The following is a 23,765-nucleotide window of genomic DNA, read 5'->3' as shown; positions in this document are numbered from 1 at the left end:
TTCCCTATGTAGTGCACTACTTTTCACCAGGGCCCTATGGGTTCTATTCCCTATGTAGTGCACTACTTTTCACCAGGGCCCTATGGGTTCTATTCCCTATGTAGTGCACTACTTTTGAGAATCGAACCCACTGTGTCAATGAGTTAGCTACTTTTAATAAGAATTCCAAAATAATTCCATATCTCCATAGTGACAGTTCACCAGGTCTGTGTCCTCCATCCCTGGTCCATATCTCCATAGTGACAGTTCACCAGGTCTGTGTCCTCCATCCCTGGTCCATATCTCCATAGTGACAGTTCACCAGGTCTGTGTCCTCCATCCCTGGTCCATATCTCCATAGTGACAGTTCATCAGGTCTGTGTCCTCCATCCCTGGTCCATATCTCCATAGTGACAGTTCATCAGGTCTGTGTCCTCCATCTCTGGTCCATATCTCCATAGTGACAGTTCATCAGGTCTGTGTCCTCCATCCCTGGTCCATATCTCCATAGTGACAGTTCATCAGGTCTGTGTCCTCCATCCCTGGTCCATATCTCCATAGTGACAGTTCATCAGGTCTGTGTCCTCCATCTCTGGTCCATATCTCCATAGTGACAGTTCATCAGGTCTGTGTCCTCCATCCCTGGTCCATATCTCCATAGTGACAGTTCATCAGGTCTGTGTCCTCCATCCCTGGTCCATATCTCCATAGTGACAGTTCACCAGGTCTGTGTCCTCCATCTCTGGTCCATATCTCCATAGTGACAGTTCACCAGGTCTGTGTCCTCCATCTCTGGTCCATATCTCCATAGTGACAGTTCATCAGGTCTGTGTCCTCCATCCCTGGTCCATATCTCCATAGTGACAGTTCACCAGGTCTGTGTCCTCCATCTCTGGTCCATATCTCCATAGTGACAGTTCATCAGGTCTGTGGTCTCCATCCCTGGTCCATATCTCCATAGTGACAGTTCATCAGGTCTGTGGCCTCCATCTCTGGTCCATATCTCCATAGTGACAGTTCATCAGGTCTGTGGTCTCCATCCCTGGTCCATATCTCCATAGTGACAGTTCATCAGGTCTGTGGCCTCCATCCCTGGTCCATATCTCCATAGTGACAGTTCATCAGGTCTGTGTCCTCCATCCCTGGTCCATATCTCCATAGTGACAGTTCATCAGGTAGTTAGTTCACTGTCCTCCATCCCTGGTCCTGGAGAATTCGAGGTGTGCAGGTTTTTGTTCCATCCCAGCAGTACATTGTCCCTGTCTCTCTATCGTTCTCTCTTCTCCCCAACTGACTACAGTATTTTGTTGTTGGTTGATATCTCAGAGTACAGTGTAGTTGGTATCTGAGTACAGTACAGTATAGTTGGTATCTGAGTACAGTACAGTATAGTTGGTATCTGAGTACAGTACAGTATAGTATTGTTGGTATCTGAGTACAGTACAGTATAGTTGGTATCTCAGAGTACAGTACAGTATAGTATTGTTGGTATCTGAGTACAGTACAGTATAGTTGGTATCTGAGTACAGTACAGTATAGTATTGTTGGTATCTGAGTACAGTACAGTACAGTATAGTTGGTATCTGAGTACAGTACAGTATAGTTGGTATCTGAGTACAGTACAGTATAGTTGGTATCTGAGTACAGTACAGTATAGTTGGTATCTGAGTACAGTACAGTATAGTTGGTATCTGAGTACAGTACAGTATAGTTGGTATCTGAGTACAGTACAGTATAGTTGGTATCTGAGTACAGTATAGTATTGTTGGTATCTGAGTACAGTACAGTACAGTACAGTATAGTTGGTATCTGAGTACAGTACAGTATAGTTGGTATCTGAGTATAGTACAGTATAGTTGGTATCTGAGTACAGTACAGTATAGTATTGTTGGTATCTGAGTACAGTATAGTATAGTTGGTATCTGAGTACAGTACAGTATAGTATTGTTGGTATCTGAGTACAGTACAGTAGAGTATAGTTGGTATCTGAGTACAGTATAGTATTGTTGGTATCTGAGTACAGTACAGTATAGTTGGTATCTGAGTACAGTACAGTACAGTATAGTATAGTTGGTATCTCAGAGTACAGTACAGTATAGTATTGTTGGTATCTGAGTACAGTACAGTATAGTTGGTATCTGAGTACAGTATAGTATTGTTGGTATCTGAGTACAGTACAGTATAGTTGGTATCTGAGTACAGTACAGTACAGTATAGTATAGTTGGTATCTCAGAGTACAGTACAGTATAGTATTGTTGGTATCTGAGTACAGTACAGTATAGTTGGTATCTGAGTACAGTACAGTATAGTATAGTATAGTTGGTATCTCAGAGTACAGTACAGTATAGTATTGTTGGTATCTGAGTACAGTACAGTATAGTATTGTTGGTATCTGAGTACAGTACAGTATAGTATTGTTGGTATCTGAGTACAGTACAGTATAGTTGTCATTTCAGAGTACAGTATAGTTGGCATTTCAGAGTACAGTATAGTTGGCTGGTATCTCAGAGCACAGTATAGATGGTATCTGAGTACAGCACAGTAGAGTATAGTTGGTATCTCAGAGTACAGTACAGTATAGTTGGTTGGTATCTGAGTACAGTACAGTATAGTTGGTATCTGAGTACAGTACAGTATAGTTGGTATCTGAGTACAGTACAGTATAGTTGGTATCTGAGTACAGTACAGTATAGTTGGTATCTGAGTACAGTATAGTATTGTTGGTATCTGAGTACAGTACAGTATAGTTGGTATCTGAGTACAGTACAGTATAGTTGGTTGGTATCTGAGTACAGTACAGTATAGTTGGTATCTGAGTATAGTACAGTATAGTTGGTATCTCAGAGTACAGTACAGTATAGTTGGTATCTGAGTACAGTACAGTATAGTTGGTATCTGAGTACAGTACAGTATAGTTGGTATCTGAGTACAGTACAGTATAGTATTGTTGGTATCTGAGTACAGTACAGTACAGTATAGTTGGTATCTGAGTACAGTACAGTATAGTTGGTATCTGAGTACAGTACAGTATAGTTGGTATCTGAGTACAGTACAGTATAGTTGGTATCTGAGTACAGTACAGTATAGTTGGTATCTGAGTACAGTACAGTACAGTATAGTTGGTATCTGAGTACAGTACAGTATAGTTGGTATCTGAGTACAGTACAGTATAGTTGGTATCTCCGAGTATAGTATAGCATAGCATGGTTGGCATATCAGAGTATAGTATAGTATAGTTGGTATATCAGAGTATTGTATAGTAGAGTATGGTTGGTGTCTCAGAGTATAGTATAGCATAGTATAGTTGGTATCTCAGAGTATAGTATAGTTGGTATATCAGAGTACAGTACAGTATAGTTGGTATCTGAGTACAGTACAGTATAGTTGGTATCTGAGTACAGTACAGTATAGTTGGTATCTGAGTACAGTACAGTATAGTTGGTTGGTATATCAGACCCTCATATCTACTGGTTTATTAAGTCCGCAGGGTAACACTGAACTGCAGGCATATCAAATAGGTTTTCATAATAAACACACACACACACATTTACAGTTTGTTCCAGATTATACGAGCTGTCTGTCTGTCTGTCTGTCTGTCTGTCTGTCTGTCTGTCTGTCTGTCTGTCTGTCTGTCTGTCTGTGTGTGTGTGTGTGTGTGTGTGTGTGTGTGTTTACCTGAACCGTGTGTGTGTGTGTGTGTGTGTGTGTTTACCTGAACTGTGTGTGTGTGTGTGTGTGTGTGTGTGTGTGTGTGTGTGTGTGTGTGTGTGTGTGTGTGTGTGTGTGTGTGTGTGTTTACTTGAACTGTGTGTGTGTGTGTGTGTGTGTGTGTGTGTGTGTGTGTGTGTGTGTGTGTGTGTTTACCTGAACTGTGTGTGTGTGTGTGTGTGTGTGTGTGTGTGTGTGTGTGTGTGTGTGTGTGTGTGTGTGTGTTTACCTGAACTGTGTGTGTGTGTTTACCTGAACTGTGTGTGTGTGTGTGTGTGTGTGTGTGTTTACCTGAAGTGTCTGTGTGTGTGTGGGGGGGGGGGGGGGGGGACTTAATAAGAGTGTCTTGTTTCTTCATTCTATAAATACCACTCCCCCTAGAGCCATCTCAGACCAATCACCTCGGCCCTCTCCACCACATCATTTACATATTACCAGCTGCCCTCAGAACAGCAGTTGGGGAATGACATGTCCAGAATGAAGGGTGTGTGCTGGCCCATGTGCTCAAGTGTACATTAGAGAAATAGAACAGATAGAATGTGAGTGTTGGTTTATTACAGAAATAGAACAGATAGAATGTGAGTGTTGGTTCATTAGAGAAATAGAACAGATAGAATGTGAGTGTTGGTTCATTACAGAAATAGGAGAGATAGAATGTGAGTGTTGGTTCATTACAGAAATTGAACAGATAGAATGTGAGTGTTGGTTCATTAAAGAAATAGTAGAGATAGAATGTGAGTGTTGGTTCATTAGAGAAATAGAACAGATAGAATGTGAGTGTTGGTTCATTAGAGAAATAGGAGGGATAGAATGGGTGTTGTTACATTACAGAAATAGGAGAGATAGAATGTGAGTGTTGGTTCATTAGAGAAATAGAACAGATAGAATGTGAGTGTTGTTACATTAGAGAAATAGAACAAATAGAATGGGAGTGTTGATTCATTAGAGAAATTGAACAGATAGAATGTGAGTGTTGTTACATTAGAGAAATAGAACAAATAGAATGGGAGTGTTGGTTCATTAGAGAAATAGAACAAATAGAATGGGAGTGTTGGTTCATTAGAGAAATAGAACAAATAGAATGTGAGTGTTGGTTCATTAGAGAAATGCTCTGTGAGTCCGTGTCCCTGTGGACAGTAAACAGGGATGGGGAACATAGCCCAGGTAATAATCTGTGCCGTGCTGTATTTGTAAAGACAAAATGGCCTGGTGAGATAGTTGGGCACGTTTTCTACTAGTCTGGTCTGGATAGTACTATCCTCAGACTAGTGAGATAGTTGGGCACGTTTTCTACTAGTCTGGTCTGGATAGTACTATCTTCAGACTAGTGGGTTGGGTACATTTTCTACTAGCCTGGTCTGGATAGTACTATCTTCAGACTAGTGGGATAGTTGGGCACGTTTTCTACTAGTCTGGTCTGGATAGTACTATCCTCAGACTAGTGAGATAGTTGGGTACATTTTCTACTAGCCTGGTCTGGATAGTACTATCTTCAGACTAGTGGGATAGTTGGGCACGTTTTCTACTAGTCTGGTCTGGATAGTACTATCCTCAGACTAGTGAGATAGTTGGGCACATTTTCTACTAGCCTGGTCTGGATAGTACTATCCTCAGACTAGTGGGATATGTTAATTTCCATCCCTGACTGTAAATCATCACCCTCTGTAAAAGAATAACGTACAGTCTAGGTTCTGTCACACAGCTCTGTGTGTGTGTCAGGTGAGGAGAGGGGAGGGGGAGTAGAGGGTAGGGGGAGGAGAGGGATGTCTTGTGACTTATCACCTGTGTGTGTCTTCATCTGACCCGCAGTTAACACACTCACACTAACAGACACAAACTAACACACACTAAGTCACACTCACACATATACACACACACACATACACACACTCAGGGCAATATATAGCGTCTGAGAGTTTGGGTGCCAAAAACTCTTGGGGACAAAAACACTTCTGATGAATAACTAGCTGGTAATTCCTATTCAGGTGAATAACTAGATGGTAATTCCTATTCAGGTGAATAACTAGCTGGTAATTCCTATTCAGGTGAATAACTAGCTGGTAATTCCTATTCAGGTGAATAACTAGCTGGTAATTCCTATTCAGGTGAATAACTAGCTGGTAATTCCTATTCAGGTGAACAACTAGCTGGTAATTCCTATTCAGGTGAATAACTAGATGGTAATTCCTATTCAGATGAATAACTAGATGGTAATTCCTATTCAGATGAATAACTAGATGGTAATTCCTATTCAGGTGAATAACTAGATGGTAATTCCTATTCAGGTGAATAACTAGATGGTAATTCCTATTCAGGTGAATAACTAGCTGGTAATTCCTATTCAGGTGAATAACTAGCTGGTAATTCCTATTCAGATGAATAACTAGCTGGTAATTCCTATTCAGATGAATAACTAGCTGGTAATTCCTATTCAGATGAATAACTAGATGGTAATTCCTATTCAGGTGAATAACTAGATGGTAATTCCTATTCAGATGAATAACTAGCTGGTAATTCCTATTCAGATGAATAACTAGATGGTAATTCCTATTCTGATGAATAACTAGATGGTAATTCCTATTCAGATGAATAACTAGATGGTAATTCCTATTCAGATGAATAACTAGATGGTAATTCCTATTCAGATGAATAACTAGATGGTAACACACACACACACACACACACACACACACACACACACACACACACACACACACACACCTTTTGTCTTCACACAAAACCCTGTTAACTTCCTCCCTCAAGGTGATGTAAACACTCCACATTCTCTCAAGGTTTTTTTGACGGATAGATTTCTGTTATTAACAAAAACACTGAACAAAGATGTTGTTGTTGTGCCGTCATGTTGTTGTCTCTATGGTTACGTTGTCTCTATAGTACACGTCTACTGAATGATCTCCTGGTTACGTTGTCTCTATAGTACACGTCTACTGAATGATCTCCTGGTTACGTTGTCTCTATAGTAGACGTCTACTGAATGATCTCCTGGTTACGTTGTCTCTATAGTACACGTCTACTGAATGATCTCCTGGTTACGTTGTCTCTATAGTACACGTCTACTGAATCATCTCCTGGTTACGTAGTCTCTATAGTAGACGTCTACTGAATGATCTCCTGGTTACGTTGTCTCTATAGTACACGTCTACTGAATGATCTCCTGGTTACGTTGTCTCTATAGTACACGTCTACTGAACGATCTCCTGGTTACGTAGTCTCTATAGTAGACGTCTACTGAATGATCTCCTGGTTACGTTGTCTCTATAGTAGACGTCTACTGAATGATCTCCTGGTTACGTTGTCTCTATAGTACACGTCTACTGAATGATCTCCTGGTTACGTAGTCTCTATAGTACACGTCTACTGAATGATCTCCTGGTTACGTTGTCTCTATAGTACACGTCTACTGAATGATCTCCTGGTTACGTTGTCTCTATAGTACACGTCTACTGAATGATCTCCTGGTTACGTTGTCTCTATAGTACACGTCTACTGAACGATCTCCTGGTTACGTAGTCTCTATAGTACACGTCTACTGAATGATCTCCTGGTTACGTAGTCTCTATAGTACACGTCTACTGAACGATCTCCTGGTTACGTTGTCTCTATAGTAGACGTCTACTGAATGATCTCCTGGTTACGTTGTCTCTATAGTACACGTCTACTGAATGATCTCCTGGTTACGTTGTCTCTATAGTACACGTCTACTGAATGATCTCCTGGTTACGTTGTCTCTATAGTACACGTCTACTGAATGATCTCCTGGTTACGTTGTCTCTATAGTACACGTCTACTGAATGATCTCCCGGTTACGTTGTCTCTATAGTACACGTCTACTGAATGATCTCCCGGTTACGTTGTCTCTATAGTACACGTCTACTGAATGATCTCCTGGTTACGTTGTCTCTATAGTACACGTCTACTGAATGATCTCCTGGTTACGTTGTCTCTATAGTACACGTCTACTGAATGATCTCCCGGTTACGTTGTCTCTATAGTACACGTCTACTGAATGATCTCCTGGTTAAGTTGTCTCTATAGTACACGTCTACTGAATGATCTCCTGGTTACGTTGTCTCTATAGTACACGTCTACTGAACGATCTCCTGGTTACGTTGTCTCTATAGTACACGTCTACTGAATGATCTCCTGGTTACGTTGTCTCTATAGTACACGTCTACTGAACGATCTCCTGGTTACGTTGTCTCTATAGTAGACGTCTACTGAATGATCTCCTGGTTACGTTGTCTCTATAGTACACGTCTACTGAATGATCTCCTGGTTACGTTGTCTCTATAGTACACGTCTACTGAATGATCTCCTGGTTACGTTGTCTCTATAGTACACGTCTACTGAATGATCTCCCGGTTACGTTATCTCTATAGGACACGTCTACTGAATGATCTCCTGGTTACGTTGTCTCTATAGTACACGTCTACTGAATGATCTCCTGGTTACGTTGTCTCTATAGTACACGTCTACTGAATGATCTCCCAGTTACGTTGTCTCTATAGTACACGTCTACTGAATGATCTCCTGGTTACGTTGTCTCTATAGTACACGTCTACTGAATGATCTCCCAGTTACGTTGTCTCTATAGTACACGTCTACTGAACGATCTCCTGGTTACGTTGTCTCTATAGTACACGTCTACTGAACGATCTCCTGGTTACGTAGTCTCTATAGTACACGTCTACTGAATGATCTCCTGGTTACGTTGTCTCTATAGTACACGTCTACTGAATGATCTCCTGGTTACGTAGTCTCTATAGTAGACGTCTACTGAATGATCTCCTGGTTACGTTGTCTCTATAGTACACGTCTAATGAATGATCTCCTGGTTACGTTGTCTCTATAGTACACGTCTACTGAACGATCTCCTGGTTACGTTGTCTCTATAGTACACGTCTACTGAACGATCTCCTGGTTACGTTGTCTCTATAGTACACATCTACTGAATGATCTCCTGGTTACGTAGTCTCTATAGTAGACGTCTACTGAATGATCTCCTGGTTACGTTGTCTCTATAGTAGACGTCTACTGAATGATCTCCTGGTTACGTAGTCTCTATAGTACACGTCTACTAAATGATCTCCTGGTTACGTAGTCTCTATAGTACACGTCTACTGAATGATCTCCTGGTTACGTTGTCTCTATAGTAGACGTCTACTGAACGATCTCCTGGTTACGTTGTCTCTATAGTACACGTCTACTGAACGATCTCCTGGTTACGTTGTCTCTATAGTACACGTCTACTGAACGATCTCCTGGTTACGTAGTCTCTATAGTACACGTCTACTGAATGATCTCCTGGTTACGTTGTCTCTATAGTAGACGTCTACTGAACGATCTCCTGTTTACGTTGTCTCTATAGTACACGTCTACTGAACGATCTCCTGGTTACGTTGTCTCTATAGTACACGTCTACTGAATGATCTCCTGGTTACGTTGTCTCTATAGTAGACGTCTACTGAACGATCTCCTGGTTACGTTGTCTCTATAGTAGACGTCTACTGAATGATCTCCTGGTTACGTAGTCTCTATAGTACACGTCTACTGAATGATCTCCTGGTTACGTAGTCTCTATAGTACACGTCTACTGAATGATCTCCTGGTTACGTAGTCTCTATAGTAGACGTCTACTAAATGATCTCCTGGTTACGTTGTCTCTATAGTACACGTCTACTGAACGATATCCTGGTTACGTTGTCTCTATAGTAGACGTCTACTGAATGATCTCCTGGTTACGTTGTCTCTATAGTACACGTCTACTGAATGATCTCCTGGTTACGTTGTCTCTATAGTACACGTCTACTGAATGATCTCCTGGTTACGTTGTCTCTATAGTACACGTCTACTGAATGATCTCCCGGTTACGTTATCTCTATAGGACACGTCTACTGAATGATCTCCTGGTTACGTTGTCTCTATAGTACACGTCTACTGAATGATCTCCTGGTTACGTTGTCTCTATAGTAGACGTCTACTGAATGATCTCCTGGTTACGTTGTCTCTATAGTACACGTCTACTGAATGATCTCCTGGTTACGTTGTCTCTATAGTACACGTCTACGGAATGATCTCCTGGTTACGTAGTCTCTATAGTACACGTCTACTGAATGATCTCCCGGTTACGTTGTCTCTATAGTACACGTCTACTGAATGATCTCCCGGTTACGTAGTCTCTATAGTACACGTCTACTGAACGATCTCCCGGTTACGTTATCTCTATAGGACACGTCTACTGAATGATCTCCTGGTTACGTTGTCTCTATAGTACACGTCTACTGAATGATCTCCTGGTTACGTTGTCTCTATAGTACACGTCTACTGAACGATCTCCTTTTTACGTTGTCTCTATAGGACACGTCTACTGAACGATCTCCTGGTTACGTTGTCTCTATAGTACACGTCTACTGAACGATCTCCTGGTTACGTTGTCTCTATAGTACACGTCTACTGAACGATCTCCTGGTTACGTTGTCTCTATAGTACACGTCTACTGAACGATCTCCCGGTTACGTTGTCTCTATAGGACACGTCTACTGAATGATCTCCCGGTTACGTTGTCTCTATAGTACACGTCTACTGAACGATCTCCCGGTTACGTTGTCTCTATAGTACACGTCTACTGAACGATCTCCTGGTTACGTAGTCTCTATAGTACACGTCTACTGAATGATCTCCTGGTTACGTTGTCTCTATAGTAGACGTCTACTGAACGATCTCCTGTTTACGTTGTCTCTATAGTACACGTCTACTGAACGATCTCCTGGTTACGTTGTCTCTATAGTACACGTCTACTGAATGATCTCCTGGTTACGTTGTCTCTATAGTAGACGTCTACTGAACGATCTCCTGGTTACGTTGTCTCTATAGTAGACGTCTACTGAATGATCTCCTGGTTACGTAGTCTCTATAGTACACGTCTACTGAATGATCTCCTGGTTACGTAGTCTCTATAGTACACGTCTACTGAATGATCTCCTGGTTACGTAGTCTCTATAGTAGACGTCTACTAAATGATCTCCTGGTTACGTTGTCTCTATAGTACACGTCTACTGAACGATATCCTGGTTACGTTGTCTCTATAGTAGACGTCTACTGAATGATCTCCTGGTTACGTTGTCTCTATAGTACACGTCTACTGAATGATCTCCTGGTTACGTTGTCTCTATAGTACACGTCTACTGAATGATCTCCTGGTTACGTTGTCTCTATAGTACACGTCTACTGAATGATCTCCCGGTTACGTTATCTCTATAGGACACGTCTACTGAATGATCTCCTGGTTACGTTGTCTCTATAGTACACGTCTACTGAATGATCTCCTGGTTACGTTGTCTCTATAGTAGACGTCTACTGAATGATCTCCTGGTTACGTTGTCTCTATAGTACACGTCTACTGAATGATCTCCTGGTTACGTTGTCTCTATAGTACACGTCTACGGAATGATCTCCTGGTTACGTAGTCTCTATAGTACACGTCTACTGAATGATCTCCCGGTTACGTTGTCTCTATAGTACACGTCTACTGAATGATCTCCCGGTTACGTAGTCTCTATAGTACACGTCTACTGAACGATCTCCCGGTTACGTTATCTCTATAGGACACGTCTACTGAATGATCTCCTGGTTACGTTGTCTCTATAGTACACGTCTACTGAATGATCTCCTGGTTACGTTGTCTCTATAGTACACGTCTACTGAACGATCTCCTTTTTACGTTGTCTCTATAGGACACGTCTACTGAACGATCTCCTGGTTACGTTGTCTCTATAGTACACGTCTACTGAACGATCTCCTGGTTACGTTGTCTCTATAGTACACGTCTACTGAACGATCTCCTGGTTACGTTGTCTCTATAGTACACGTCTACTGAACGATCTCCCGGTTACGTTGTCTCTATAGGACACGTCTACTGAATGATCTCCCGGTTACGTTGTCTCTATAGTACACGTCTACTGAACGATCTCCCGGTTACGTTGTCTCTATAGTACACGTCTACTGAACGATCTCCTGGTTACGTAGTCTCTATAGTACACGTCTACTGAACGATCTCCCGGTTACGTTGTCTCTATAGTACACGTCTACTGAACGATCTCCCGGTTACGTTGTCTCTATAGTACACGTCTACTGAATGATCTCCCGGTTACGTTATCTCTATAGGACACGTCTACTGAATGATCTCCTGGTTACGTTGTCTCTATAGTACACGTCTACTGAATCATCTCCTGGTTACGTTGTCTCTATAGTACACCTCTATTGAACGATCTCCTGGTTACGTTGTCTCTATAGTACACGTCTACTGAACGATCTCCTGGTTACGTTGTCTCTATAGTACACGTCTACTGAACGATCTCCTGGTTACGTTGAGGTTTCTCCTCACGTTGTGTTTTCGTCTATTCTAATACAACGACAGGAACACGTTGAATTAGAAGATTGTTGACGTAACCAAGGGCTTTTTGTCTACAGTACAACCGTACAAAACCTCTCTGTGTTTCATCAAGGGCAGATAACCTTCACTACCAGCCTCTTTATGGTTCGACCAGCTGGTCTACATTAGTCAGGAGACATATCTCTCTTCAATCAATCTCATTTCTACCAGACTCCTTTTTTATCTTGGAACGTTTGTTGTCAATTTGTAATAGTTTGTATGTTCTTCTATCCTCTCTCCCTCATCTTCCCTCTCTCTCTCCCTCATCTTCCCCCTCTCTCTCTCTCTCTCCCTCATCTTCCCTCTCTCTCTCCCTCCCTCATCTTCCCCCTCTCTCTCCCTCATCTTCCCTCTCTCTCTCTCTCATCTTCCCTCTCTCTCCCTCATCTTCCCTCATTCTCTCTCTCCCTCATCGTCCCCCTCTCTCTCCCTCATCTTCCCTCTCTCTCCCTCATCTTCCCTCATTCTCTCTCTCCCTCATCTTCCCCCTCTCTCTCCCACATCTTCCCTCGTCTTCTCTCTCTCTCTCTCTGTATCCAGGGGCTGGTGTATTCTTCTTGTCCTGTTCAGAAGGAGAACAGATCAGTTTCCTGTTTGACTGTATAGTCAGAGGCATCTCTCCTAGTAGAGCACCTAGTTGCCTCAGACCTAACCTACCAGGTATATACACACACACACACACACACACACACACACACACACACACACACACACACACACACACACACACACACACACACACACACACACACACACACACACACACACACACACACACACACACACACACACACACACACACACACACACACCACACACACACACCACACACACACACACATATGTCAATGTTTCCCCTATCATTATAGAAGCCAGGCAGGCTTATCAGTCCTCAGTAAGGTCAAAGGCTCTCTCTCTCATGTATTTTCCTACCAAAGGAATGTGACGTGTCTCTATGGTTTACTGGGTGTTTTAGTGTGTCTGTGTGTGTGTGTGTGTCCGTCTGTGTGTGTGTATGTATTTGTGTGTCGAGGCGCCAGCATGGAGGTGGCATCACATGCTCAAAGCCCTTTGGGGTCACTGTGTGGATTAAGGTGTGTGTGTGTGTGTGTATGTGGGTTCACAGGCATTTCTGAGAAGGCCTCACCTGTTGAGGGTTTAGTGACTGTAGAGGGAAGAATAACTGCACATGGGCACACACACACACACACACACACACACACACACACACACACACACACACACACACACACATACCCACACACACACATACCCACACACACACACACACATACCCACACACACACACACACACACACACACACACACACACACACACACACACACACACACACACACACACACACACACACACACACACACACACACACACACACACACACACACACACACACACACACACATACCCACACACACACACACACACACACACACATACCCACACACACACACACACACACACACACACACACACACACACACACACACACACACACACACACATTATCACGGCACCATGAAGACAAAAAAAAAAAAAAAACACGTACTGCTTAAACCTTTAGTGAACGGATCAGCTGGTCCCAACCCCCCAACACAGGTCTAAAGTAGTGCACTATAATAGGGAATAGGGTGCCATAGGGCTCTGGTCTAAAGTAGAGCACTATAATAGGGAATAGGGTGCCATAGGGCTCTGGTCTAAAGTAGTGCACTATAATAGGGAATAGGGTGCCATAAGGCTCTGGTCTAAAGTAGTGCACTATAATAGGGAATAGGGTGCCATAGGGCTCTGGTCTAAAGTAGTGCACTATAATAGGGAATGGGGTGCCATAGGGCTCTGGTCTAAAGTAGTGCACTATAATAGGGGATAGGGTGCCATAGGGCTCTGGTCTAAAGTAGTGCACTATAATAGGGAATAGGGTGCCATAGGGCTCTGGTCTAAAGTAGTGCACTATAATAGGGAATAGGGTGCCATAGGGCTCTGGTCTAAAGTAGTGCACTACTTATGGAATAGGGTGCCACATGGCTCTGGTCTAAAGTAGTGCACTACTTAGGGAATAGGGTACCAGCCCCCTCACTTCATTTGCAGGGAGCTCTAGCTCAGCCAGTGGAGATTATCAGGTTGAGATTGCAGCCTTTAGATAAGAATTAGTTCTGATTTAGACTTATTCTTATCTTTTAATTTGTATTAAATGTTTTATTTGAGTATTATTATTATGACTATCATAATATTATGTATTAATTATTGTTATTATTATTATTATTATATTTTTTGTATATATATATATATTTTTAAGCATCTGATACCACTACCCCTAATAGCTGTCAATGGAACGATTGATGGCCTCATCTCCCTACCTCTCAAGGGAAGCTTGTGTGTGAATCTTCACATTTTACAGGGAGGTGTATAGAGGTGTGTGTGTGAGAGAGAGAGTGTGTGTGTGTGTTCCTGTCTGTGTGTGTGAGAGAGAGAGTGTGTGTGTGTGTTCCTGTCTGTGTGTGTGAGAGAGAGAGTGTGTGTGTTCATGTCTGTGTGTGAGAGAGAGAGTGTGTGTGTTCCTGTCTGTGTGTGTGAGAGAGAGAGTGTGTGTGTTCGTGTCTGTGTGTGTGAGAGAGAGAGTGTGTGTGTTCGTGTCTGTGTGTGAGAGAGAGAGAGTGTGTGTGTTCGTGTCTGTGTGTGTGAGAGAGAGAGTGTGTGTGTTCGTGTCTGTGTGTGTGAGAGAGAGAGTGTGTGTGTTCCTGTCTGTGTGTGTGAGAGAGAGAGTGTGTGTGTTCGTGTCTGTGTGTGTGAGAGAGAGAGTGTGTGTGTTCGTGTCTGTGTGTGTGAGAGAGTGTGTGTGTGTGTTCCTGTCTGTGTGTGTGAGAGAGAGAGTGTGTGTGTTCGTGTCTGTGTGTGTGAGAGAGTGTGTGTGTGTTCGTGTCTGTGTGTGTGAGAGAGAGAGTGTGTGTGTTCGTGTCTGTGTGTGTGAGAGAGAGAGTGTGTGTGTTCGTGTCTGTGTGTGTGAGAGAGAGAGTGTGTGTGTTCGTGTCTGTGTGTGTGAGAGAGAGAGTGTGTGTGTTCGTGTCTGTGTGTGTGAGAGAGAGAGTGTGTGTGTTCGTGTCTGTGTGTGTGAGAGAGAGTGTTCGTGTCTGTGTGTGTGTGTTCGTGTCTGTGTGTGAATCTTCACATTTTACAGGGAGGTGTATAGAGGTGTGTGTGTGAGAGAGAGAGTGTGTGTGTTCCTGTCTGTGTGTGTGAGAGAGAGAGTGTGTGTGTTCCTGTCTGTGTGTGTGAGAGAGAGAGTGTGTGTGTTCCTGTCTGTGTGTGTGAGAGAGAGTGTGTGTGTGTTCGTGTCTGTGTGTGTGAGAGAGAGTGTGAGTGTCTGTGTGTGTGTGTTCGTGTCTGTGTGTGTGTGAGAGAGAGTGTGTGTGTGTGTGTGTGAGAGAGAGTCTGTGTGTGTGTGTTCGTGTCTGTGTGTGTGTGAGAGAGAGTGTGTGTGTGTGAGAGAGAGAGTCTGTGTGTGTGTGTTCGTGTCTGTGTGTGTGTGTTCGTGTGTGTGTCTGTGTGTTCGTGTCTGTGTGTGTGTGAGAGAGAGAGTGTGTGTGTGTGTGAGAGAGAGAGTGTGTGTGTGTGTGAGAGAGAGAGTGTGTGTGTGTGTGAGAGAGAGAGTGTGTGTGTGTGTGAGAGAGAGAGTGTGTGTGTGTGTGAGAGAGAGAGTGTGTGTGTGTGTGAGAGAGAGAGTGTGTGTGTGTGTGAGAGAGAGAGTGTGTGTGTGTGTGAGAGAGAGTCTGTGTGTGTGTGTTCGTGTCTGTGTGTGTGTGAGAGAGAGTGTGTGTGTGTGAGAGAGAGAGTCTGTGTGTGTGTGTTCGTGTCTGTGTGTGTGTGTTCGTGTGTGTGTCTGTGTGTTCGTGTCTGTGTGTGTGTGAGAGAGAGAGTGTGTGTGTGTGTGAGAGAGAGAGTGTGTGTGTGTGTGAGAGAGAGAGTGTGTGTGTGTGTGAGAGAGAGAGTGTGTGTGTGTGTGAGAGAGAGAGTGTGTGTGTGTGTGAGAGAGAGAGTGTGTGTGTGTGTGAGAGAGAGAGTGTGTGTGTGTGTGAGAGAGAGAGTGTGTGTGTGTGTGAGAGAGAGAGTGTGTGTGTGTGTGAGAGAGAGAGTGTGTGTGTGTGTGAGAGAGAGAGTGTGTGTGTGTGTGAGAGAGAGAGTGTGTGTGTGTGTGAGAGAGAGAGTGTGTGTGTGTGTGAGAGAGAGAGTGTGTGTGTGTGTGAGAGAGAGAGTGTGTGTGTGTGTGAGAGAGAGAGTGTGTGTGTGTGTGAGAGAGAGAGTGTGTGTGTGTGTGAGAGAGAGAGTGTGTGTGTGTGTGTGAGAGAGAGAGTGTGTGTGTGTGTGAGAGAGAGAGTGTGTGTGTGTGTGAGAGAGAGAGTGTGTGTGTGTGTGAGAGAGAGAGTGTGTGTGTGTGTGAGAGAGAGAGTGTGTGTGTGTGTGAGAGAGAGAGTGTGTGTGTGTGTGAGAGAGAGAGTGTGTGTGTGTGTGAGAGAGAGAGTGTGTGTGTGTGTGAGAGAGAGAGTGTGTGTCTGTGTGAGAGAGAGAGTGTGTGTCTGTGTGAGAGAGAGAGTGTGTGTGTGTGTGAGAGAGAGAGTGTGTGTGTGTGTGAGAGAGAGAGTGTGTGTGTGTGTGTGAGAGAGAGTGTGTGTGTGTGTGAGAGAGAGAGTGTGTGTGTGTGTGAGAGAGAGAGTGTGTGTGTGTGTGAGAGAGAGAGTGTGTGTGTGTGTGAGAGAGAGAGTGTGTGTGTGTGTGAGAGAGAGAGTGTGTGTGTGTGTGAGAGAGAGAGTGTGTGTGTGTGTGAGAGAGAGAGTGTGTGTGTGTGTGAGAGAGAGAGTGTGTGTGTGTGTGAGAGAGAGAGTGTGTGTGTGTGTGAGAGAGAGAGTGTGTGTGTGTGTGAGAGAGAGAGTGTGTGTGTGTGTGAGAGAGAGAGTGTGTGTGTGTGTGAGAGAGAGAGTGTGTGTGTGTGTGAGAGAGAGAGTGTGTGTGTGTGTGAGAGAGAGAGTGTGTGTGTGTGTGAGAGAGAGAGTGTGTGTGTGTGTGAGAGAGAGAGTGTGTGTGTGTGTGAGAGAGAGAGTGTGTGTGTGTGTGAGAGAGAGAGTGTGTGTGTGTGTGAGAGAGAGAGTGTGTGTGTGTGTGAGAGAGAGAGTGTGTGTCTGTGTGAGAGAGAGAGTGTGTGTGTCTGTGTGTGTGAGAGAGAGAGTGTGTGTCTGTGTTCCTGTCTGTGTGTGTGAGAGAGAGAGTGTGTGTCTGTGTTCCTGTCTGTGTGTGTGAGAGAGAGAGTGTGTGTCTGTGTTCCTGTCTGTGTGTGTGAGAGAGAGAGTGTGTGTCTGTGTTCCTGTCTGTGTGTGAGAGAGAGAGAGTGTGTGTCTGTGTTCCTGTCTGTGTGTGTGAGAGAGAGAGTGTGTGTCTGTGTGTGTGAGAGAGTGTGTGTGTGTGTTCCTGTCTGTGTGTGAGAGAGAGAGAGTGTGTGTCTGTGTTCCTGTCTGTGTGTGTGAGAGAGAGAGTGTGTGTCTGTGTGTGTGAGAGAGTGTGTGTGTCTGTGTGTGAGAGAGAGAGTGTGTGTGTCTGTGTGTGTGTGTTCGTGTCTGTGTGTGAGAGAGAGAGTGTGTGTCTGTGTGTGTGAGAGAGTGTGTGTGTCTGTGTGTGTGAGAGAGAGAGTGTGTGTGTGTGTGTGTGTGAGAGAGTGTGTGTGTGTGTGTGTGTGTGTGTGTTCCTGTGTGTGTGTGTGTGTGTGTGTGTACCTATCTGCCTCTGTCAGGTCTGAGAAGCCTGGGTGCTGCAGCCTGTTTTAACCTGAGACATTCAGTGCTTTAAAAGTGCTATAATTAGCCTAGCGTAGTTTAGCGTTAGCCAGCGCTAGCCAGTGTTAGTCGACACCCCATTCAGCATAGTGACTAAACCTGCTGTAGGGGCTTAGCGGTTAGCATTAGCCATTAGCTAGCCGTCATGCTAAGCTAGTGACAGGGGATAGATACTTGACACCCCCTCCACCCCATCTTGCATTCTCACACACATACATACAGGACATAGTGTACACACACACACACACACACACACACGCACACGCACACGCACACGCACACACACACGCACACACGCACACACACAGCTGTCATGTACATCTCCTTGTAAATGTCCCAGCCTTTGGCAGGGTTTTTCACACAGACACACACCTCCCCACCCTGTGAAGGTGTGTGAATTGGCAGGGTTTTTCACACAGACACACACCTCCCCACCCTGTGAAGGTGTGTGAATTGGCAGGGTTTTTCACACAGACACACACCTCCCCTCCCAGGGAAGGTGTGAATTGGCAGGGTTTTTCACTGAATCGTGGCAGAGAGAGATAGTGTGCCACAGTGTGCCGTCACAGCAGCAAGATTTGTGACCTGTTGCCACAAGAAAAGGGCAACCAGTGAAGAACAAACACCATTGTAAATACAACCCATATTTATGCTTATTTATTTTCCCTTGTGTACTTTAACCATTTGTACATTGTTACAACACTGTATATATATAATATGACATTTGTAATGTCTTAATTGTTTTGAAACTTCTGTATGTGTAATGTTTACTGTTCATTTTTATTGTTTATTTCACTTTTGTATATTATCTACCTCACTTGCTTTGGCAATGTTAACACATGTTTCCCATGCCAATAAAGCCCCTTGAAATGAATTGAATTGAGAGCTGCTAGGCGGTCAGGTTGTCCACTGAATCGTGGCAGAGAGAGATATAGCTGCTGGACAGTCAGTGTAACTGTATCCAGGGGAAACCATACATGTGCAGCCAGGCGCCGCAGTTCGTCACAGACAAGTTGAAGAGAGGAGGGGATTGGAGGATAGAGGAGAGAAGGAGAGGGGAGGGAGGGGAGAGTAGGTGGGAGGGGAGAGGGGGGAGGGATGGAGAGTAGGTAGGAGGGGAGAGGGGAGAGGGTGGATGGAGGGAGGGAGATTAGAGAGGAGAGGAGGGAGAGTAGGTAGGAGAGGGGAGGGGAGAGGGTGGATGGAGGGAGATGTGAGAGTAGAGAGGAGAGGAGGGAGAGTAGGTAGGAGGGGAGAGGGGAGAGGCTGGATGGAGGGAGATGGGAGAGTAGAGAGGAGAGGGGAGAGGGGAGGAGAAGAGATAGGGATACAATGCCAACTTAAAGGATAGGAAGTTAAATCTGCCCCCACTTTGGTAGTTAACTCAGCCTGCCTCCCCCCCCTCACTTTGGTAGCTAACTCAGCCTGCCTCCCCCTCACTTTGGTAGCTAACTCAGCCTGCCTCCCCCTCACTTTGGTAGCTAACTCAGCCTGCCTCCCCATCACTTTGGTAGCTAACTCAGCCTGCCTCCCCTCACTTTGGTAGTTAACTCAGCCTGCCTCCCACTCACTTTGGTAGTTAACTCAGCCTGCCTCCCCCTCACTTTGGTAGCTAACTCAGCCTGCCTCCCCTCACTTTGGTAGTTAACTCAGCCTGCCTCCCCTCACTTTGGTAGTTAACTCAGCCTGCCTCCCACTCACTTTGGTAGTTAACTCAGCCTGCCCCCCCCCCCCCTCACTTTGGTAGTTAACTCAGCCTGCCCCCCCCCCCTCACTTTGGTAGTTAACTCAGCCTGCCCCCCCTCACTTTGGTAGCTAACTCAGCCTGCCTCCCTCTCACTTTGGTAGCTAACTCAGCCTGCCCCCCCCCCTCACTTTGGTGGCTAACTCAGCCTGCCTCCCACTCACTTTGGTAGTTAACTCAGCCTGCCTCCCTCTCACTTTGGTAGCTAACTCAGCCTGCCCCCCCCCCCCCTCACTTTGGTAGTTAACTCAGCCTGCCTCCCCTCACATTGGTAGTTAACTCAGCCTGCCTCCCCTCACATTGGTAGTTAACTCAGCCTGCCTCCCCTCACATTGGTAGTTAACTCAGCCTGCCTCCCCTCACATTGGTAGTTAACTCAGCCTGCCTCCCCTCACATTGGTAGTTAACTCAGCCTGCCTCCCCTCACATTGGTAGTTAACTCAGCCTGCCTCCCCTCACATTGGTAGTTAACTCAGCCTGCCTCCCCTCACATTGGTAGTTAACTCAGCCTGCCTCCCCTCACATTGGTAGTTAACTCAGCCTGCCCCCCCCTCACTTTGGTAGTTAACTCAGCCTGCCCCCCCCCCCTCACTTTGGTAGTTAACTCAGCCTGCCTCCCTCTCACTTTGGTAGTTAACTCAGCCTGCCTCCCCCATCACTTTGGTAGTTAACTCAGCCTGCCCCCCCCCCCCCCCCTCACTTTGGTAGTTAACTCAGCCTGCCTCCCCCTCACTTTGGTAGTTAACTCAGCCTGCCTCCCCTCACTTTGGTAGTTAACTCAGCCTGCCTCCCCCATCACTTTGGTAGTTAACTCAGCCTGCCCCCCCCCCCCCCCCCCCTCACTTTGGTAGTTAACTCAGCCTGCCCCCCCCCCCCCCCCCTCACTTTGGTGGCTAACTCAGCCTGCCTCCCACTCACTTTGGTAGTTAACTCAGCCTGCCTCCCTCTCACTTTGGTAGCTAACTCAGCCTGCCCCCCCCCCCCCCCCTCACTTTGGTAGTTAACTCAGCCTGCCTCCCCTCACATTGGTAGTTAACTCAGCCTGCCTCCCCTCACATTGGTAGTTAACTCAGCCTGCCTCCCCTCACATTGGTAGTTAACTCAGCCTGCCTCCCCTCACATTGGTAGTTAACTCAGCCTGCCTCCCCTCACATTGGTAGTTAACTCAGCCTGCCTCCCCTCACATTGGTAGTTAACTCAGCCTGCCTCCCCTCACATTGGTAGTTAACTCAGCCTGCCTCCCCTCACATTGGTAGTTAACTCAGCCTGCCTCCCCTCACATTGGTAGTTAACTCAGCCTGCCCCCCCCTCACTTTGGTAGTTAACTCAGCCTGCCCCCCCCCCCTCACTTTGGTAGTTAACTCAGCCTGCCTCCCCCTCACTTTGGTAGTTAACTCAGCCTGCCTCCCCCATCACTTTGGTAGTTAACTCAGCCTGCCCCCCCCCCCCCCCTCACTTTGGTAGTTAACTCAGCCTGCCTCCCCCTCACTTTGGTAGTTAACTCAGCCTGCCTCCCCTCACTTTGGTAGTTAACTCAGCCTGCCTCCCCCATCACTTTGGTAGTTAACTCAGCCTGCCCCCCCCCCCCTCACTTTGGTAGTTAACTCAGCCTGCCTCCCCCCCCCCCTCACTTTGGTAGTTAACTCAGCCTGCCTCCCCCTAACTTTGGTAGCTAACTCAGCCTGCCTCCCCCTCACTTTGGTAGATAACTCAGCCTGCCTCCCCTCACTTTGGTAGATAACTCAGCCTGCCTCCCCTCACTTTGGTAGTTAACTCAGCCTGCCTCCCCTCACATTGGTAGTTAACTCAGCCTGCCTCCCCTCACATTGGTAGTTAACTCAGCCTGCCTCCCCTCACATTGGTAGTTAACTCAGCCTGCCTCCCCTCACATTGGTAGTTAACTCAGCCTGCCCCCCCCTCACTTTGGTAGTTAACTCAGCCTGCCCCCCCCCCCTCACTTTGGTAGTTAACTCAGCCTGCCTCCCCCTCACTTTGGTAGTTAACTCAGCCTGCCTCCCCCATCACTTTGGTAGTTAACTCAGCCTGCCCCCCCCCCCCCTCACTTTGGTAGTTAACTCAGCCTGCCTCCCCCTCACTTTGGTAGTTAACTCAGCCTGCCTCCCCTCACTTTGGTAGTTAACTCAGCCTGCCTCCCCCATCACTTTGGTAGTTAACTCAGCCTGCCCCCCCCCCCCCCCCTCACTTTGGTAGTTAACTCAGCCTGCCTCCCCCCCCCCCCTCACTTTGGTAGTTAACTCAGCCTGCCTCCCCCTAACTTTGGTAGCTAACTCAGCCTGCCTCCCCCTCACTTTGGTAGATAACTCAGCCTGCCTCCCCTCACTTTGGTAGATAACTCAGCCTGCCTCCCCTCACTTTGGTAGTTAACTCAGCCTGCCTCCCCATCACTTTGGTAGTTAACTCAGCCTGCCTCCCCCTCACTTTGGTAGATAACTCAGCCTGTACTCTTTTAAACATTTAACCATCCGATGGGCCCCAACTATCAATCTTTAAGTCTCTGCTCTCTCTTTGCTTTTAATCTGCGGTTATGTTTTAGCTGTTGTGTTCTAGCTGGTCTCCAGTAGTTGGGCTCTAGCTTGTCGACCGTAACCGTGGTGGTTGGCTAGGCTGGCTAGGCTAATAGCTAGTTTGCTAAATAGCTATTAGCTGGCTGGCTAGGCTAATAGCTATTTGGCTAAATAGCTCATCTTAGCTGGCTGGCTAGGCTAATAGCTATTTGGCTAAATAGCTATTAGCTGGCCAAGATAACTGCCTATAGCTAACATTCTTTGATAACTGGTTAGACGGCGTTATGTATTTCCTAAACGTTGGTTTACTTTAATGTAGCTGTAAGCTAGGAGTTAATAGCAACTGTCTGACTCATTCAGTGCTAACGTAATGTTAGCAGGCTAGTAAGGCTATAGTTAGCAGGCTAGTAGGGCTATAGTTAGCAGGATAGTAGGGCAATAGTTAGCAGGCTAGTAGGGCTATAGTTAGCAGGCTAGTAGGGCTATAGTTAGCAGGCTAGTAGGGCTATAGTTTGCAGGCTAGTAGGGCTATAGTTTGCAGGCTAGTAGGGCTATAGTTTGCAGGCTAGTAGGGCTATAGTTTGCAGGCTAGTAGGGCTATAGTTTGCAGGCTAGTAGGGCTATAGTTAGCAGGCTAGTAGGGCTATAGTTAGCAGGCTAGTAGGGCTATAGTTAGCAGGCTAGTAGGGCTATAGTTAGCAGGCTAGTAGGGCTATAGTTAGCAGGCTAGTAGGGCTATAGTTAGCAGGCTAGTTGGCTAGCAACCTTGCAAGTTGAATTGTAACAAATTCAAAAAGTATTTGCTTGTTATTTAGAAAATGTTTACATTATATAAAGTTAACATCATAATAAAAATAGGCAGGCTTGCCGGTCCTCCATATTACATCACACTCCGGGAAAACCTTTTTCCGACTTCGACATGTTCCCATAATTCTGATGGGTTTTATGTAATAACTCCCAACACGGAATGGTGAGGTGTAACTTAGCATTGAGCCTTTTGATGTGTCATACTAATGCAGATCCATTTACATGTGGATATGTTTATGCTTAACTACATTTTAAAAAGAGAGAGTTGAGAGATCTGTCTGACCCTTTCTTACAGTACCTGTTGTCATTGTAGAGACCAGGGTTTCAGTACCTGTTGTCATTGTAGAGACCAGGGTTTCAGTACCTGTGTTCATTATAGAGACCAGGGTTTCAGTACCTGTGTTCATTATAGAGACCAGGGTTTCAGTACCTGTGTCCGTTATAGAGCTCATGGTTTCAGTACCTGTGTTCATTATAGAGACCAGGGTTTCAGTACCTGTGTTCATTATAGAGACCATGGTTTCAGTACCTGTGTTCATTATAGAGCCCATGGTTTCAGTACCTGTTGTCATTGTAGAGCCCATGGTTTCAGTACCTGTTGTCATTGTAGAGCCCATGGTTTCAGTACCTGTGTTCATTATAGAGACCAGGGTTTCAGTACCTGTGTTCATTATAGAGACCAGGGTTTCAGTACCTGTTGTCATTATAGAG

General features: G+C 45.4%; 1 protein-coding gene across 2 annotated transcripts in view; it reads left to right on the top strand.

Moving 5' to 3' along the window:
* Positions 1 to 12,719: 12,719 nt before the first annotated feature.
* LOC129843274 (proline-rich protein 36-like) overlaps positions 12,720 to 23,765 on the top strand; it is a 42,210-nt gene continuing 31,164 nt past the window's right edge. For both annotated transcript variants that reach the window (XM_055911900.1, XM_055911901.1), the window contains exon 1: positions 12,720 to 12,800. The gene's annotated coding sequence lies outside the window, so the exon portion shown is untranslated. The remainder of the gene's footprint in view (positions 12,801 to 23,765) is intronic.

Source organism: Salvelinus fontinalis, unplaced genomic scaffold, assembly GCF_029448725.1.
Source record: "Salvelinus fontinalis isolate EN_2023a unplaced genomic scaffold, ASM2944872v1 scaffold_0103, whole genome shotgun sequence".
Classification (NCBI taxonomy): Eukaryota; Metazoa; Chordata; class Actinopteri; order Salmoniformes; family Salmonidae; genus Salvelinus; species Salvelinus fontinalis.
This window is presented reverse-complemented; position numbering and strand designations above follow the sequence as displayed.